The sequence below is a fragment of the Castor canadensis genome, chromosome 10 (assembly GCF_047511655.1).
Source record: "Castor canadensis chromosome 10, mCasCan1.hap1v2, whole genome shotgun sequence".
Taxonomy (NCBI): Eukaryota; Metazoa; Chordata; class Mammalia; order Rodentia; family Castoridae; genus Castor; species Castor canadensis.
The window spans coordinates 111919810-111940311 of record NC_133395.1 but is presented as its reverse complement, the minus strand read 5'-3'; the positions used below and the strand labels follow the sequence as shown (position 1 = coordinate 111940311).

The following is a 20502-nucleotide window of genomic DNA, read 5'->3' as shown; positions in this document are numbered from 1 at the left end:
TGATCTCGGAAGCTAAGCAGGGTCGGGCCTGGTTAGTACTTGGATGGGAGGAAATGGCATATGTTGGCATATGTAGACAAGCTGCTGAGACCAGATGCCTTTTTTTTTTTTTTTTTTTGGTAATTCTGAGGTTGAACTCAGGGCCTGTGCTTGCTGGGCAGGTGCTCTACCACTTGAGACATCTCCTAGCCCTTTTTTTGCTTTAGTTATGTTTCAGATAGAGTTTTGCAGTTTTGCCCTGAATTGACTTCAGGCCACTATCCACCTATTTGCAGCCTGTTGTGTAGCTGGGATGACAAGCATGTGCCACCATGCCTGACTTACTGATTGAGATGGGGTCTTGATCAGTTTTTTCCAGGCTGGCCTCTATCCATTATCCTTCAGATTCCCACCTCCTGACTAGCTGGGATTATAGGTTGTGAGCCACCATGCCCGGTCCTGAGATGAGGCATCTTACTATGAAGAGAAAGTAGAGAAATGGAGAATGAGGGGGTCAAGAGAGGTTTTCTTTTATTATTGAAGTGACAGCATTAGAGTATGTTTGTGTGCTGCTCTTACAAACTAATGCCAAAGAGCAGAATGTAGACCAGAAAGGATAACTGAAAGTGCTACATGACAGAGTAGGAACTGGAAAGGGATGTCCTCTAGAACTTCAGGGAAGGGAAGTTTCCTTTATTGGAAGGATGAAAGCCACTGCAAGCAGGTAGTGGGGAAATAAAGGAAGTTCTTGGCGTTCTTATATCCAATGCAAAATTGACTTTTCTCACCTAGTTCTTACATTCTTCATTTTTTTATAAACTGTGCAGTTTCTGTTAGAGAAGTGAAGAAGCAGCAGTTTATTGCCATACATTCAAATGCATCTTTTGAAGGAAAGAAGGAAGAGTTTAGAAATAACACAAGATGTATGTAGGTGCCTACAAGAAATTATACTCATTTTGTTAAGGTATTTATTTTTGAGATATTAATATTTTTTAAAAAGTGAAGGTGTAAGTTGCAAGAAGGGAAGAGGTGTAGGATGTTTTATTTCGTGTAGTTCTTTTTATAGGAATGCTGGTATTTCTTCAAGTTGCTTCTTAAGTTCAGCCTTGCTACATGACTGTAACATGCTGCTGTCCTGTCACTCTACTGTTGGAAGATTTTCTCTATTAAGTGTGTAGGACTGAGTCATGTAAAATAGACATGAGAGACTACTTAAGATCAAGTTGAACTGTAAGTCCCCAAGAGGATAGGGATTTTGTTTTGTTCACTACTTCTTCTCCAGAGCCTGGAACAATGGCTGGCAGGTGTTAGACACTCAAAAAATATCTATTGAGTGAATAAGTAAATGAACTACAAAAATAAAATAAACTTCACTAGATTAGTGGACCTGAAGAGCAGCATCCTCAAAATGAAAGTGTTTCTCTTTTAATACAGATACAAGTTTTTGCTTAAAACAGTGTAATATGATAGAAGGAACATGGGCACTAGATTAAACAGATATGGATCCTATCTTTACTTTCTAACACTTGGGTATGTTTCTGAGCCTCGGTTTCTTTATCTGTAAGATAGGAATAGTAATTAATGATGCATTTTGCAAAATTGTTGTATCTATATTAGATAAAGTACTTATCATACAACAAACATACAACATTTGTAAATTAGTCCTTTAATTTACAAATGACTGTGTTCTGAATATTAGAAAGCCTCATTTAAAAAAATATTGCTAAATGCAGGGTGATAGACAGTATTTTAAATCAGAGAAAAATAACTATATTGTCTTTGATGAAATTAGCCTTCCCCACTGTACATTCCTGGCACCTGTAGAAGAAAAATGAAAAGTAAAAACCCAAAACAAGTGTAAACTTTGTTTTTCTCTTATTTTTAAAATAGTGTTATTTAAAACTAAGAGGAAAAAAGCTCATGTACTTTAAAATATGTAGTTCAGTGGGTTTTAGTGTATTTACAGAGTTGTGCAGCTGTCATCATAATCTAATTTTAGAACATTTTCATTATTCCAAAAATAAACTTTATCTCTCTTAGCAGTTATTTTTTTATCCATCTTCTCCCTGCTTCCTCAGCTCAAGGCAACCACTAATCTACTTTTTGTCTCTCCAGATTTGCCTATGCTGGACATTTCATATAAGTGATTTCACATAATATGTGAAATTTTTTGTGACAGGATTCTTTAATAGCATAAAGTTTTTGAGGTTCATCCATGTTTTGATGTATATCCTTATTTCATTTCTTTTCATTGGCAGGTAATATTTTGATGTATGGATAATACCACATTTTATTTACCATTCATCAAGTGATGAACATTTGAGTTATTTACACTTTTTTGGCTGTAACCAATAATGCTTTGAACATTCCTGTACAAATTTTTGTGTGTATGTATGTTTTCATTCTCTTGGGAGTGGAATTGCTGGTCTTGTGGCAACTCTGTTTAACGTCTTTTTTTTTGGGGGGGAGGGTAAGACTCAGGGCATTACACTTGCAAAGCAGGGGCTCTACTGCTTGAGCCACACCTCCAGTTCACTTTGCTCTGGTTTTTGGAGATGGAGTCACCCAAACTATTTGCCCTGGCTGTCCTCAAACCATGATCCTTTCGATCTCAGCCTCCCAAATAGCTTGGATTACAGGTATGAGCCACTATTGCCTGGCTATGTTTAACTTCTTGAAGAATTGTCAAACTGTTTTCCAAAGGGGTCATACCATTTTACAAGGTTTCAGTTTCTTCACATCCTTACCAGCAATTTTTATTGTCTCTTGTTTTACCATAGCAATTCTTGTAGCTTTAAAAGGAAAATGAGAATTAAAATACAATGAGAAGTCATTACATGCTCCCTAGTTTTGTAAATATTTAAAAATTTGACTGTAAGATATGAATATTTGGATACCTGTTGCTTTTATATGAATTAAGAATGGTTTTGGCTTTTAAAAAAACATTTATTAGAATACGCTAATAGTATAAGGGCATATCAAAATAAGAATTCCATAGATATGTGTAATGTGATTTTGACTTTTTAAATGACTTTTGTTGAGGTGGGGGTGCTTTTTTTTTTCAGAGTTTTAGTGTTTTTTTATTAGCATATATTAGTTGTACAGGGGGAATACATTGTGACATTTGCATATCTGTTTACAGTGTATCTTAGATTCACCCCTTGGGGCTACTTTTCTGTTCTCATTTTGAGCGGTCCTCCAGTTTCAAAATGACTGTTTTTGTGTATGTGGTGGTGGGGATCAAACTCAGGACTTAGCCTTTTATTTTTATTTTTTTTGAAACAGCGTCAAGTGCTGGGTTTGCAGGCGACAAGCGTGTGCCATCATTTCTAGCCTGTCTCTTCTTAAGAGTCTAGTACTGAGAGAGCCTATGACCCCTGGTTTTGTGATGCAGGTATGAAGAATATAGCATAGCTGTACAATTTATAAGGTAGACTAGATGTACTATTGTTTCCCAGAGCCTTTTACAGTGGAAGACCTATTGCTGCTAATAGCTCTCAGGAATACTCATTGCTAGCAGATTCATTGGGTAGTAGTTCTAAAAAACTTTCTTCTTTCTTATCTTGAGGCTTTAGAACATGCAGTAAAATGTCTAAGGAAATGACAGAAGATTAGGAAATCTATTTTTGGGGAAAACCTTATAAAGATTTTATTTTTGAACAGCAAGCAGGTTGATATGGTGGAGAAAGAACTTAGGTTTTGAATTTGGCTGTCATTTACTAGTTGTGTGCAAGTTACATAATTTCTTCAGGTCTTCATCTCCTGACCTTTAAAATGGGACTATTTCAAAATGTCCTGGGATGGATGAGGTGTCATATTGCATAGTGCCTGCAGTGATCACTCAAGTGTCAGTTCTAATTCTCTCTGACCAAAAGGCAGTTTATTTAAAGAAAAAGATCCTTTATAAATGCGTGGTATTCCTTCTTGAAGTAATTAAAGCTACCATTTAACTAATGATCTAATAGTAACAAAACGAGAGCATTTCAGCAAGAGTAAATGTATTAATGTATTTAGTTTGTACAAGTTGAGCATATGTAGTCTGGATTTTGGATTAGTGATGCTGAACTGGCAAAGTCTGTGTAAATATTCCAGAACCTAAAATCTGAAACACTGGTTCCAAGCATTTCACATAAAAAATACTCAATTTGTAATCATTGCCTAGAATGTGAAAAAACTGTTGTAATTTGGGTTGGAGTTGCGGCTTAACTGGTAGAACACCTGCCTGGCAAGCACAAGGCCCTAGTTCAAGCCCCAGTACCAAGAACAACAACAACAAAAAGATGCAATTTAAAATCACTCTCAATTATTAGGAGCTATACAGCTTTTAAAAAAATTAACTGTAAGCCAGGTGTGATAGTATATGCCTATAAAATCTCAGCACTTGAGAGACTGAGGCAGGAAGATTGGGAGTTTGAGGCCACTGTGGGCAACGTAGTGAGACCTTGCCTTAAAAAAAAAATCAATTTTACATTCTATTACTACTTCAAGGTGTAATGTAAGTGGATTAAAAAAAACCCATGGTGGGAGAAGATTTTTAAAAATCATAATTCAAAATCAAATGCTTTTTGCAACAGTAATTTATAAGAGTGTTTCTGATACAAAGAAGAAGGAATTGATCATAAATTTAAGTTTTTATTTTTATTCTTGTGCTGAAAATCATTAGTATCCTTAACTGAGATAACTGGTCTTTTTATGTAAGGTAAGATGATACCAAGTCATATCTGTAACAGGTGGAATTAATTTCGCATCCTGAGTTAATGACTCAGTCAACATGGTTTTGAATAAATTGGAGTTATTTTAATCTGTTGTCATAGTTTTTACATTATATTTGATATTATAAAATTCTTTGGATAGAACAGTAAATTAAGCAGAAGGCTTGCTTTTGGTCAGTTTTGAACAATTCATTCATGCATACCGCTGAGTTGTACTCAAGATGTTGTATTCTGCCCCTTTTAGGTTTATCTGTTACTTATTGTAGTACTTCTGTAGAAGAGTTTATTTTTCATGTGAAGGATTGAACACCTTTACCATTTTGAGTACAAACTACTGTAATGCATAATTATAACTCAGCAAGTATTATGAATGCATTGTCCTATGTCTGGTTAAGACTTGCTATTAGAAGAGATGGAAAAATATTTTCCATTTAAGCAGTGTATGTTTTTGCCACCATTATTGTAAGAGCCTATACCATTACAATTCCTAACACAGATTTCTAGAAGATAAAATTTCCTCTTTATTTTTGTTATTAATACCTTTCGCGTTCTGTTTTAAAAGATTTTTAGTATTTCAACTGTAAAGCAACTGATGGAGTGGCTCAAGTGGTAGAGTGCCTGCCTAGCAAGTGAGAGGCATTGAGTTCAAACCACAGTACTGCCAAAAACAAAAACAAAAAACATCAATTGTAAATCAGGTGGAATATCAGTCAGTTTACGTTTCAGTTTATAATGAATTTGATTTACCGGTCATGGAAATTGAACCTGGGAAAACTTAAGTGTCTGTCATTTTCCTTTAATTCTAGTCCTTGAACAATATGATGTTTAGGCCCTAATCTTTGGCTTTTGGCTTTGTTGGTCAGTGTTTTCCTAATATCTGAAATAGCAAAGGATTATAAGAACTGCACATTTTTTTGCCCTTTTTAGTGGCCCTTGGATCTTGTTCATTTGCTACACAGATCTCATCCTTACTCGCTTCTCATTAACTGTGCTTGCTTTGTATATCCGCCGTTCTCCAGCCACCACATTATAGGCTCTGCTTCTAATGCATAACTGGAAATCTCTGAGGTTGCCAGTGACCTTTGCACTGGTAAGTCTAGTGCCATTTTCTCAGACTTGTGCCTTCCGAACTTCCTTCCATATTTGCCTTTGTCAGTGGTGCACTCTTCTTTGTGAGAAGCAGCTTCTAGATTTCCTGACTTTGAATTTCTTCTCTATTTAATGTATACAAAGTGATTCATGCAGATGGCAGATAGATGCCTAGAAAGTGTTTCTCTCTCCTACCCACCCCCCACCTCTTCTGTATTCTCTGCTCACTTCTTGGGTTTTTCTGATTTGTAGCTCCCTGTAACTGTGCTAGTTGACATGTAAATCTACAATTCAATCTGGTTTATACTCTTGTTTTATGGTAACTTGGTCTGCAGCTGCTCCCAGGGCTTCCTAAGCTAGGTGGCCTACTCCAACCTGAGTTCATGCAGTTCACAGAGTGCACCAGTCTTTGACACTTTTCCATCCTCAACCCTCAGTTCTTCTTAACTACTAACCCCATATTTTCCCTGGTACCACTATATTTTGCTTTTCACATTGTTAGTACTGGGAGTCATCTTTGATTTTTCTTACCTACTTTGAAGTCTGTCTTAGGTTCAGCCTTTCCTTGCCATTCTAATGGCTTCTTCTCTGCTCTGAGACCTCAGCCTTTCATTCTGGGCTAGTCTAGCACCTTCCCAATGATCTGCTTCTGGTCCTAACTCTCCTGTGTTATGTAACTTATTTATTACAAGTACTCTTCAGTGTGGCCTTGTTATCTTCTGCATCAGCAACCCCTTCCTGCCATCTTACACACCAGCATACATTCTACCTTGTCCCCCACAGCACTGATGCTAGCCTCATGGTTGCCTTGGTGCTTTCTCCATGCTGCTTACTCTCACTCTTTCCTCTACCTTTCCAAGCTTCTGTCCTTCAAGCTGAAAATATTCATGCTTTGCTTTTGGTGAAGCTGTTTAGTTATTTTTATCCAGCGTTAACTTGCTTTTCTGAGCAGCTAATTTTTAAATGTTGTGCATTTCAGAAAGTCCCCTGGTAACTCTATTCTTAATGTAAAATCATTTAGGGCAAAATTGAACTTTGTATTATGCTCCCCCATCCCTAACTAGGGTAGTGCCAGTAATAAAAGGTGCTGACTAGCAGATGGAGGCAAAAGAAAGAAAATACTGGAAGATAACTCTGAAGATAAAGATATAAGTTACAGTGCTTATAAGGCCACTGGTCTTTTCCTGGGATGGTTTTATCTTTTATTTGGTGTCATTTTGTTGATATAGTCTAACAAATATTGTAAAATTAAAATTCACCAGGGAAGCTTTGAGCTAATTATTGTATTTAAACATCTTGTTTTATAAGTTAAGTTCTATATATAGAAAAGCTCATTTACCACTTTTTTAGTCAGCTACTGTAAAACAAGTACAATGCTTTAAATAAAATGTCATTACAGACATACCATATTTTGGATGTACACATTGAGTGAATGCCATCTTACTTGAAAACATGGCTCCACAATATCCCCTTGTGCATTTTCTCCATCTGTTTTGTGTAAAGAAAATTAAGAAAGCTGGGTGCAGTGGCTCAAGCCTGCAATTTTAGCTACTTGGGAGGCAGAGATTGGAAGGATTGAGATTTAAGGCCAATTTGGGCTAAAAGTTCACAAGGCCCGCATCTCAACCAATAAAAATACTGGGTGTGGCAGTGCACACTTGTCATCCCAACTATACTGAGAAGCACAAATAGGATGGTCATGGTCCAGGTTGAGCTGGGCATAAAATGAGACCTTATCTCAAAAATAACCAGCATGAAAAAAGGGACTATGGGAGTTTGGCTCAATCTGTAGAATGCCTGCCTGCCTAGCAAGTGAAAGGCCCTGAGTTCAACCCCCAGCAACGCCAAAAAAAAAATTTTTTTTCTGGTTTAATTTTCTTTCTCCCACTTACTCTCCCCTTCCACAAAACATCTCTGGAATAGAAAAGCTTTATGGGTCCTTCAGAGGGTTAAATCAGGCACTGTGAACTGCTTTCCCCTGAATAGGCAGCATGGTCCAGTGGCAGGCTAGCTGTTTCTCTTGATGTCTTTGTCTAGTTTTGTCCTCCCTGGCCTAGACGGGTCAGGGCTTCTACTACCTGTTTGTACTCTCTGTTGTAGGAGCAGCTAAGAGCCAGAATAGCTTTCTCACTCTTTTCCTTTACCCAAAGGAGTTTGCATGCTTGCTTGCTTGCTTGTGGTTGAGCATGAGAGAATCTATTTGAGTTTATGTCCTTCTCTTTTAGTGTTTAATACTCTGTCTTTTCCTTACGATTGCTTGCATATATCTCCTCTCCTACTAGTTTGCATCTTTGTAGCTGATACATAGTAGTATAGAAACCAAGTAAATATTTGTTGAGTAAGTGATCCATGTGTTTAAAAACCAAATGTAATCAAATTGTAAGGAATTACTTTTTTGTTTCCTGTGTTGTCTTAAATTTGTAGCTGGCTAATAACTTTGTTGTTCAAAACTAGTTTTTTGGGGGTTTTTTGGCTAGGGATTGAACAGAGGGCCTTGTGAAGGCAATGTAAGCAAGCATTGTATCCCCAGCCCTAAAACCATGAGTTCTTAAGCTTTTTTGGTGTTCATGTACCCCTTAAATAGCTCATGAATTCTTCACTGAGTAATTAAATAGGTAAAGTTACATAAGATTAAAAGGAAAATCAGTTACATATAATCTGGAATGACCATAATATGAAAATGTGTCTTATTCTATAAATACAGAATGCAGTTACAGCAACAGAGAAAATAGACATAAACCCTTTTTCTGATTCATATTCACAGTCTCCTGAATTCTCTTCATGGACCCTAGGACTGACTTCAGATTAAAACCTTGCTCTAAAAAGTAGGAATATGATAAACTACTTAAAGTGGGAAGACATTTTAGGAAAATCAGCACTGTTGCTGATTTTTAATAAACAGATATGAGATAAGGGAGTGGGTAAGATTAGTGTAAATTGCTGAGGATTCTGATGGACAAAGGCCTAGGGGTTGAACAATTTCTGTTTTACAGTGATAACATTTAATGAACCCTGAGAATAAGGAAGTAATTACTTATGTGCGTAGGATATAGAAAAACCTTTTAAACGTGTGTACAGTGTCTTAATTATGGTTGGAAATAACTGAGATAGCATTTATGGGAAATTCATGAATTTTGGAATTAGACTTGGAATTCTGAGTAGGTTTCTTAATTTTGCTTAAGCCTTGATTTCATAATCTTAAAGTTATAATGCTTCCTTTAGAGTTCTGAAGATGAAATGAGAACTTGGCCAGCTGTTTGGAGCCCAAACCAGTGCTGGTTTGCCTTTGCACTGTGCAGTCTGGGGTCTTGTTGGGGCTCAGTTGCCTTATTGATGAAGGAAGGGTAAAGTGAAGGATCCGTAATAGCCCTTTAATCTTAAAAGTTGTTTGGTATTAGGAAGCCTATTTCTTAGGTGCAAGCCTTAAACAGGGTGCTTAGAAATGAGAGAACTTAAAAGTTATTACATGGAAGACATTCTCAGATATGCCATTTTGCTTCATCTTCATAGCTATTCTGTAAAAAAGATGGTTTTCCTACTTTTATGGAGTTAGGGTATTGAGACCCAGAAGGGTAAAAAAATCTTTCTAAGCTCATAAAATTTGTATGTGGTAGACTAGAGTCTGAAGACAAGGTTATTATATGTAAAGCCTGTTTTTGTTGTTGTTGCTGCTGCTGCTGTTACATGACACTGTTTCACAACTGCTTCTCTAGTGACCAAATGGAGTACTCATTAAGTGTCCTTTCTTTTGGGAGGTGGGGGTTGAGATACGGTCTTGCTTTGTAGCCTAGTATGGCCTCAAATTCATGATTTTTCTGCCATAGCCTCCTGAGTGCTTGGATTATAGTCATGTGCTACCATACCAGTTTAAGTATACTTCTTATGAAGAGACTAGTCTTATTGAAAAGAATAAATATATGTATTATTAAGATTGCATTTATAACTTTTATTTTGGAGAGAGGCTCATCATTTAAAAATACTTTAAAAATTGAAACAGTCAAAAGTATAGTAACAAAGTATAATAGAGAAAACTTTTTTTTCTCTCCTCCAGAACATTTCACAATAAGTTGTCTACTTGATGTGCCATCATTCTGGAATACTCAAGTGTGTATTTTCAATGGTAAGGACATTGTTCTCCATAAGTACAGTATAACAATCAAAATCAGAAAATTAATACTGGCATGTTATCGCCATCAAATACTCCCATGGAAGTTGAGGCAGTAAAGTCCCCCAACCCTGCTTTTGGTAAGAGCAAAAGAAGTCAATTCAGAAACTAATTTGCATTTAGTTGCTGAGTCTTTCTCTTTCTTTCTTTAGAATTTCTTAGTCTTGATGGGTTGGAGATTATAGGCTATTTATTTTTAGAATACTTCTGTTTGGGTTTGTTGTCTTCACTTGATTAAATTCAGATTATCCATTTTTGGGAGGAATATTACAGAAGTGATGCTATGCCTCAATCTGATGACATATCATTTCAATTTGTCCTATTTCTGATGAGATGCTGCTTGAGGTAGTGTCTGCCAGGCTTCTTCACTGATAAGCTTCTCTTCTATTTGTAATTAGTATTTCATGGATAAGTATTTAAAATTATTTAACTATCCCTTCCTCATCAAACTTTCAATTTAATAGTTTATTAATTTGTGTCAATAAGAACTCATACTTTACTATTTTGCTTAATGAACTATCATTTGTTACTTTCATTACTTATATTGATGCTTAAATTGTCTCAGGTTTGGCAGGAGGGGCCCCTTCAGGCTTCTTTGTCCTTTGACATGTCTCCATTATTCTTGGAGTATTTTCTTTCTTCCTGGCCCACGTATTGTCAGCTAGGGTTTCTCAATTTTAACCATATGCATGATTATTTAACTTAGTATACATTGCATTTTGCAAAGAAATGGAACATTTTTGAAGAAATGATTACCAATTATTAACCATTTTTGTGCCCTTAGTCTATTATATCACTCAGAGTGACTTTCTGATTCAACTGTGAAGGTGATAGGTTGCCTGATACTCTTTTTCCTTGCTCCTATGTAGGGAGAAAAGTAGTGTTGTCTAGGAAGTACCAAGAGGTGTTAAAATTGTCTAAAGCCTTTCTACCATCAGAACAATCATTAAAAACATACACAAACTAGGATTTGCTGTAGTAGGATTTGAACTGAGGGCCTTGTTTTTATGAGGCAGGCACTTCACCATTTAAGCCACTCCCCTAGCTCTTTTTTTTGAATAGGGTCTCACTTTTATGCCAGGGCCAGCCTTGACCATGCTTCTCTTATTTATGCTTCCCACATAGCTGTGATGGCAGGTGTGCTGCACCATGCCCAGCTTTTTATTAGTCGAGATGGGTTCTCTTAAACTTTTTGCCTGAGCTGGTCTTGCACTGCAGTCTTACCAATTCCTGACTTCCAGCTAGGTAGTATTAGAGTCATGAACCACTGAGCCGAGCCCTGCAGTATTGAAACAAGGGAAACTCATCCACCACGTTCAGTGAGGACCCACGGGATCAGGCAATCGGCACAGCTCTTGCTTAGGCAGTGGAGATTAAAGAGCAAACAGAAATCAACAGGGTCCCTGAGTACATTCATGGAGCTTATAGTCTACCAGTTGTGACAAACACTGGTAAAAAGAAACATGGAATTCAGGTCATAAAAGAAAATGCCCTGAGCAGCAGTTCCTTACTTGTGAAATGTGAAAAATGTGTTTTACAAATTGTTCTGAAGGTAAAATGAGAACATTTAACCAAAGTCCTTTGGAAACTATAGAAGTATTACATAAATTAAGTATTTCCATCCTGTCACTCCAGTATTAGATCTGTTTTCATTGCTACCATAGTAATCCTCTAAACTAGCTTCCAAGCTCTTTCTCTCCATTCCATCCTGAGCATCTCTGTCTGTACTCTGTGTACTTTCATGTCACTCACCCCCATTTAGAAGTCTCAGGCTGAGAGCAAACTGTTGATACATGAGACTCTAAGCTCATCCTAACTTAGCTTTCCAGTTTTATTCTCTTGCTTGCCTCAAAGTCTTCAGTCCAAACCAAGCTGGTTTTGTTGCTGTGTCTGAAGCACAAACTGAACTTTCCCACCTTTATGCTTTTACTTTTTTCTTTCCATCTGGGGTGTTCTTCCTCATCTGTTTATCAAAATTATATCCCTGTTCTGGAACTGGCCTAATATCACCTCCTACCCTTACCCCTTCACTTTACCCCTAATATGTGTTGTGGTCCTTCCAGAGCATTTAGTAGTCATCATTTGTCCTTGTAAGTCATTATTAGTTTTTCTCTACTGACATCACATGCTTTCAAAGTGTAAGAACCATATCTAATGTGTGTTTGTATTTCCCATATTTATGTAATCTTCATTATGTTTTGCTGGCAGGAATTTATAAACAAAATCCCTTGACTTCACAAACACAAACTAATAAACTGATTTTGCCCTGGAAGAAATATATTACTTTATACCAGTTTTGCTTTTTTGTGAAAAGTTATAGCACATCTGACTTAAATATCCCTCATCTGGCAAAGGATAACATCTTTGCACAATAAGTAAACGGTTGTCAAAAAGAAGGCCTTGAGGGCCGGGTGAGGTGGTGCACATTGTAATCCCACCTATGTGGTAGCGGAGGTAGGTAGGAGGCTCCCTGGGCAAAATTGAGACTATCTGAAAACCTAAAGCAAAAAAGGGCTGGAGGCATATATCAAGTGATGGAGTACAAAGCCCTGAATTCAGACCTACTACTGTACCTGCCTCCAGAGGAAAAAAAAAAAGTACGCTTTAAACTTAAAACAGTGATGATACCTTTGGACTGGTACTCATTTTGGTACCAGGAATGGTTGCCTCAGTTTAGTAATGCATGTAGTATTGACTGGCATAAAGTTGGATGCCCGAGGTGCACCAGTGAGTGATGCTGCTGCTCAGGCCTGAGTGGCTCACTCACACCATAGTCCGATACGTCTCTTTTGTACATGAGTACATAAAGAAGTTGTTTTTAAAAATCTCAGACTTCCTGGTACTTGATTACCTAATTAAAAAATGAAAATCATGCTAGGAGTGCTAGCACACATAACCTCAGCATTTGAGAGGCTGAGACAGAAGAATTGTGAGTTCACGGTCAGCCTGGGCTACACAGTGAGTTAGAGGCCACCATGGGATACAGAGCAAGACCCTGGAGAGAGGGAGAAAGGGGGAGAGGGGAAGGGAGGAAAATTAGAATACAACCACCTACCTCATCAAAAGCAATTCTAGAATGGAAGTAACCAGTATGCTCTAATAACTGGTGATTTTGCTGCCTTTTGAGTTTTTTTTCTGCTTGCTAGCCATGCCACTTGAGCCATGCCTTCAGCCCTGTTTTATGTTGGGTATTTTCGAGATAGGGTCTGTGAACTATTTGCCCAGAGCTAACTTTGAACCACGATCCTCCTGATCTCTGCCTTCTGAGTAGCTATGATTATAGGTGTAAGCCATTGGTACCTGGTTGTTGCTTTTTGGGTTATAACAGTAATTTCATAAGATCAATTTCCAGTAATGGTTTTTTTTTTCCTTACTACTCTAGCTTTAACATTCACTGTTGAAGGAATAGATCACCACATATTTGTTAACTATCACTGGTTTTCCAGAAAGATTTCTAGGATAGAGACTGTATTTTGAATGTAATATGTAATATGTAAAATTGGACATTAGTCATGGTATAGCTCTCCTGCTACTTCAGGTGAGTAATTGCATCCATGAATATCATGATGTCATTTACCACGCACACTTTTTATTTCTGTGTTTACAACAACTGATGCTACTGAGAAGGCTGATTTATTGTTATAATTTTACTTCATGGCTTGTGTTTTATTGTGGAAGTCTTTAACATACACATAAGTGGAAAAAATAATATCCCATTACTTGATTTCCATAACTATCAACACATTGCCAGCTTTTAAAAAAATCACATGGAAAAATTAAAATTCCTTAATAAATACTGTTAACTGTCTAGTTGGTATCATTACTGTCTTAAATTCTCTTCCATATAAAGATTATATTTCGATTTGTGGTACTGGCTGTTAAACAGAACCTGTAGATGCTTTTTCTTTTGAAATTGAATAGCCTTGTTTCTAGAATGAAAATTTAAATATGATACTTTGTGAAATATTCTGGATTAGGTTCAAAGGGGGGAAGGATGGGCCGAGCAAGCTGCTATACACCATGCAATCCCTGCCACTCAGGGATGGAGACTGGGAGGATCTCAGTTCAAGCCAGTCTAGGCAAAAAGTTCTCGAAACCCCATCTCAACCAATGAACCAGGCATGGTGGTTCATATCTGTCATCCCAGCAATGCTGGAGACATAAATAGGATCTTGGTCCAGACTGGCCTCAGGCAAAATCACAAACTTGTAATTAAAGCAAAAAGGGTTAGGGTCATGGCTGAATTGGTAGATCATTGACTACCAAGTGTGAAGTCCTGATTTCAAACCCCTGTACCACCAAAGACAAAAGGGGTTGGGAGAAAAACCTAACCACTAGAAATCTATGTATAAATATTGATCTTAGTTAATTTAAACATGAATCATTGTGTTTACTCATTGCTTTGGAATTGATCTATCATACGACTTGTTGAAAGAAAGAGGAGGCTGTCAAAATCCTTGCTCTGACTTCAAGCAAGTTGGTGCTGATGAAGCAGTGAGTTTGTGTATTGGATTCTGAATGGCCTTGGACTATGAGTTTGTTGCCCTAAAGACAGGCATCCAGTCTTTTGGCCCAGGCTTTTCATTACAGTTCATTTTAGAAGGTGTTTAATGAACACTTGCTTTATGCAAATCAAGACTGAGGAGAATGTAGACGTTAATTTAAAATAATAACTTTGAACCTGGACAGTTTTTGTTGTTAAGATATTGGGCTGGGCAAGTTATGGAAATAGCCATGATGCCCCACTACCAATGAATGGATTAAGAAAATGTGGTATTTATACACAATGGAATTTTATGCAGCCATGAAGAAGAATGAAATGTTATCATTTGCAGGTAAATGGATGGAACTGGAGAACATCATTCGGAGTGAGGTTAGCCTGGCCCAAAAGACCAAAAATCGTATGTTCTCCCTCATATACGGACATTAGATCAAGGACAAACACAACAAGGGGATTGGATTTTGATCACATGATAAAGCGAGAGCACACAAGGGAGATAGGAAATAGGTAAGACACCAAAAAAACTAGATAGCATTTGTTGCCCTCAACTCAGAGAAACTAATGCAGATACTTTAAAGCGACTGAGGCCAATAGGAGAAGGGGACCAGGAACTACAGAAAAGGTAGTTCGAGAAGAATTAACTTAGAAGGTAACACACGTACAGGAAAGCAATGTGAGTCAACTCCCTGTATAGCTATCCTTATCTCAACTAGCAAAACCCTTGGTCCTTTCTATTACTGCTTATACTCTCTCTTCAACAAAATTAGAGATAAGGGCAAAATAGTTTCTGCCTGGTAGTGAGGGATTAGGGGGTGTAAGGGAGGGGGTGGGGAGAAGGGGGGAGAAATGACCCAAACATTGTATGCACATATGAATAAAAAAAAAAGATATTGGGCAGAGATCAGGAGGATTACGGTTCAAGGCCAGCCCAGGCAAATAGTTCTGCGAGACCCTATCTCCAAAAACACCCTTCACAAGAAAAGGGCTGGTAGAGTGGTTCAAGGTGTAGGTCCTGTATTCAAGCACCAGTACCAGGAAAAAAAAAAAGTCCTTAAATTTTTGTGGTCTTATTTTAAACTTTATTATGGGAAATTTCAAGCACATAAAAAAATTAGATGAAATAGTAAAATGAGCATCCAAGTATGCATTATTCAAGGATTGCTTCTGCAGTAATCAACCCATAGCCAAGTTTATTTCATCTATTCTCACACCCACTTCTTCCCCTATATTATATTTTTCATTTGAAGCTTTACCACAACTTACTTATCCAACCACCTATTGGAAGATATTTGAGTAGTTTCTAAAAGTTTTTAAGCCATCACAAACAATGTTGTAATAAATACCCTTCCTTTTATTTGTACTGTATGTGAATTTCTTGAAGATAAATTCCTAGAAGTGTGTGTGTGTGGGTCAAACAATATGCATATTTTAGTTTTGGTAAATGCCTTCAGTTTAAAGGATGTCATCGCATTGCTTTTTTCTTTTGGCAGTATTGGGGCTTGAACTCAGGGTCTCATGCTTGCTAGGCAAGCACTCTGCCACTTGAGCTACTCCACCAACCCTTTTTTGTGATGAGTTTTTCTGAGATAGGGTCTCAAGAAGTATTTGCTCAGGGCTGCCTTCGAACGACCATCTTCCTGATCTCTGCCTCCTGAGTATCTAGGATTACAGGCATGAACCAGTGGTACTCGGCTTAAGGACTCTTTTTATTGTTTTTAGAATACAACCAAAATACTATTATTATTGATTTACTTTTTTTTCTTAAGAACATTAAAATCTATGCAGAGCTCAGTTTCTGTTTTATCATATATACTATAATAAAAAATTGTTTTGCACAGTGTTGTAAATGTACTTAATATAATAGAACTGTACACCTAAAAGTAGTTAAAATGACATGTTTTTGTTATGTATATTCTACCACAATAAAAAAAAAATAAAAATACAGAAACTGTTTGTGATACAAATATCCAGTGTAGGCGGGGGGAGTGACCCAAGTGGTAAGAGTGCCTGCCTAGCAGGTGTGAGGCCATGAGTTCAAACCTCAGTGCCTCAAAAGGAAAAAAAAAATATCCAAGTAACTATTGCGTTGCATTGGTTTCTTAAGTCCCTTCTTTTTTTTTAAATAGTAGTTTTATTGAAATGTATTTTACATCAACTTACTGAGTTTCAGTACATTTACACAAATGTACAATCATCATAAACATTAATTTTAGGACATTTCCATCACCCCTCCAGATATGACCATTTCCCTGCAGTCTCTGCTTCTATTCCCGCCCCCGGATTAGTCTTTTGTTAGACATATTTCATTTAGTACGAAGTTTTTGAGATTCTTCCTTGTTATTGCACGTATCAATAGTTCTTTTTTCCTTTTTATTGCTGAGAAGTATTCCATGCAGTAGATAGATGTGCCATATTTTGCTTATTACCCATTCACTAGTTAATGGATTTTTGAGTTTCCATTTCATAGCATGATTTTTTTTTTTCTGGGTACTGGGGTTTCAATTGAGGGCCTTGCACTTGCTAGGCAGGTGCTCTACCACTTGAGCTATGCCCCCAGCCACATAGCAGTGAACTTTTATGTGAAAGTCTTTGGATATGTTTTCATTTCTCAACCCAGAAGAATTCTAGGTTGTATAGTAAGTTTATGTTTAGCTTTTTAAGAAATTGCCAAAGTGTTTTCAAGGTGTTGTATCACTCTGTTCATACTAGCATCATATAAAGGTTTCACTTTTTCTGCATCTTTATTTTTGGTATTGTTAGTCTTTTAATCATTTTAGTTGCTGCATAATGATACTTGTAGCTTAATTTGCATTTCCCAGTCACTAATAAACTTGACTCTCTTATTTTCTATTCATATATCTTCTTTGTTGAAGTTCCTATTCAAATCTTTTGCCAATTAAAAAAAATTAGATTTATCAAATTTTAAGTTTTTAGATACAAATCTAAAATATGTTTTGTAAATATCTTTCCCAATCTGTGGTTTTGTCTTTTTTCCTTCCTTCCTTCCTTCCTTCCTTCCTTCCTTCCTTCCTTCCTTCCTTCCTTCCTTCCTCCCTTCCTCCCTCCCTCCCTCCCTCCCTCTCTCCCTCTCTCTCTCCTTCCCTCTCTCATTTTTCTCTTCTCTCTTTCTCTCTTCCTCTTACCCTCCCTTCATCCCTTCCTGCTTTCCTCCCTTTCTTCCACCCTCTATTACTCGAGTCATGCCCCTCGCCCATTATTTTTCTTAGAGTCTTGGAAGAGCAAAATTTTTTGGTGGTTGTTTTGTTTTTTTTTTTCTTTGCCTTTTCTGTGGTGCTTGGGATCAAACCCAGGACCTCAAGCATGTTAGTCATATGCTCTATTACTGAGTTATGTCCCTAGTTCTGTGAAGAGCAAAAGTATTAAACTTTGGTATAGTCCTCATTTAATGTCATTTCTTTTATTATTTGGTGTCATGTCTAAATAAAAATCTTTGCCAATCTAAGATAAAAAATGATTTTTTTCTAGTTGTTTTATAATTTTGGGTCTTGCATTTAGGTTTATGATACTTTTTTTTTGAGTTTTTATATACCATGTCAGGTAAAGTTGAGGTTCATTTTTGTCCATATGACTATTCAGTTGTTTCTGTTCTGACTGCCCTTCTCTTGCCTCTCTCTGGCTGGAGACCAAACCCAGTGCCCCATGCACTACCACTGACCTGCATCTCCAGCCTCATCTATTGACAATACTTACTCTTTTTTCATGAATTACATTGGCATCTTTGAGTCTTCTAGTCCATGAACATAGTATGTTTTCCCACTTATTTAGCTCTTTGAGTTCATTTAGCCATAATTTCTAGCTTCTACTGTGTGGGTTTTATTTATTCTTTTTGATGCTATGGTGAACAGATTTTCATTTTTTTTTATTGTGAATAGATTTTTTAAAAATTTCATCTTAAGTCTTTTTAAATTTATATTGTTCTTTAATTCTTCTTGTTCTTTTTTTTTCTTCCAACTTGTTTGATAAAATCGGGTATTTGTCTTACTGTGTTTTCCCACAGTTGGGTTTTGCTACTTGGCTTACCATTATGGTGTTTTAACATATCTAACTTCTCTGCTATATGTAGAAGCTCAATAGCTATCTGATTGGTGTAAGCTGTCTTTGATGGTCAACATCTATATCTAGTACTGTATTTAGTAGAGGTTCTGTCATTCATTTATCCTTTCTTAGCTAGCATGTTTTATAAAACATGCTTTCTGTTTTGTTTTGCACTGGTTTAATTGTAAACGGTCTCTTTAGTTACAAACAATGATTCTGTTAACAAGTGGGTGTTTTTTCCAATGCACCATTTCCAAGTTTAATTAGCAGACAGTTTCAGGTTGTTAGTTGATTGAGGTTTTTTTTTTTTTTTAAATTTTTTGTTTGTTTTCCTCTACAGTAATTACTTATGGACAAATCCTTCTGTTTGGAAACTATAAAAGTGTTCTGGTTGGTGCTTAAAGACCTGCTTTACAGGCATAGATTGCATGTAAATTGAATTATTGCTTCATAAGAGCAAATTGCTATCTTTTTTGACTTTTTTTTTTTTTGGGTGGTATTGAAGTGAATTGCAGTCTTGCAATCTTATTTTTTTTTTCTTTTTGGTGGGACTGGGGTTTGAATTCAGGGCTTCGGGCTTGCAGAGCAGGTGTTCTACTGGTTGAGCCACACTACCACCCCATTTTGCTCTGGTTATTTTGGAAGTGGAGTCTCAAGAACTGTTTGCCCAGGCTGACCTCAAATCACAATCCTCTGGATCTCAGCCTCTCAAGTAGCTAAGATTACAGGTGTGAGCTACCAGTATCTTATAATAAGTATATAGTAATTGCTTCCTTTTTTTTTGTTTGTTTTTACAGCTTTGTTTTATGATACTCTTGTTGCTTTACTGTTGTGAAAGAGTGGTTCTTTCCTTGGTCTTAACTGTAAGAAAAGTTTTAAAAGTTCTAAAGTTGACATAGATTTTAAGATTGTATTGAAGTTTCCCTACTATTATTTTTCACTTGTATCTTACTTGTTAACTCTGCTTTCAGAATTTTGCCTAATAGAATTTAAAGAAAAAATTTTTTTGCTAGTCAGTACATCTGTTTTAAATTCTAATGTAATGTCACAGTAATTTTGTAGTTTTTTGTAAGTAGATACAACTCCTAAAAGGAGCTATATGTAGTAGATGTTTAGAATAGTCAGAGCTAAATAAATTAATGGGGTGTGGAATGCTTGGCCACTAAGTGACCAGCCTGAAATTAACCCTTTGAAGGTGTAGAGATTTAGCACAGCACATAAAGAGCATATGTTTTGAGAAGTAACTGCTGTGAAGATAGGTCTTTAAACAGTATAGCAAAATAGCTGGTCTGTGCCAGACGTATAATAGGTCAAATTTTGAAGTAATTTGTTTTAAAATGGACTGCTATGTGTAATACAGTGTTTAAGATGTAATAGTTGTGCTACATACAAGTAAAAATTACTGTAAGAAACATGCAGCTACTATCTACATAGTAGATAAAGTGCAAAAACTACGTTACCAGTTTAGTTGGAGTTTATAAGCGTTTAGATTTTTGTTTAGAAAAAAAAAATCCACTAGTCTCTTTTATTTCCCCCTACTTATATGGCACTTTTTGAAATTCTTTACATAAAATAAATAAATAAATATGTATTTTTTTGGTGGTATGGGATTTGAACTCAGGGCCTCATGCTTGCTAGGTAGATACTGTACAACTTGAGGCATACCACCTGCCCAAAATAGTTTTATTTTTTAAAACTTGAAAGTCATCATATTTGCAAAACTGGAAACCTCAAATTATTTTTAATTGTTTATACATTTATTCATATGTGTATACATTGTTTGGGCCATCTCTCCCCCTCACCCCCTCCCACTCCTCCACTCCCATCTTTAGGCACAGCTGATTGTGCAGAATCCTAGGGTATGACTAACGCAGAGCCCAGGCTCCATGCTGAGTTCCTCTAGAGTAGTAGTGCTCTTCCAGGAGGACCCAAGGTGCTGAGGTACTTTTGGAGAGGGAGAATTGCCTTCTAACTGGGGATGTTTCTTTCCTTCATGTTGT

At 36.8% G+C, this 20502-nt stretch overlaps 1 protein-coding gene across 11 annotated transcripts in view; it reads left to right on the top strand.

Annotated features, from left to right (window-relative positions):
• The window catches only part of Sfmbt1 (Scm like with four mbt domains 1), a 122973-nt gene that overhangs the window by 26728 nt on the left and 75743 nt on the right, over window positions 1-20502 (top strand). For 3 of the 11 annotated variants that reach the window (XM_020175213.2, XM_074043934.1, XM_074043931.1), the window contains exon 2: window positions 9832-9900. The exons of 6 other annotated variants lie outside the window; for them this stretch is intronic. The gene's annotated coding sequence lies outside the window, so the exon portion shown is untranslated. Of the gene's footprint in view, window positions 1-9831; window positions 9901-14780; window positions 14954-20502 lie in introns of all 11 variants that reach the window. 2 more of the 11 variants (XM_074043933.1, XM_074043930.1) reach the window with 1 other exon arrangement.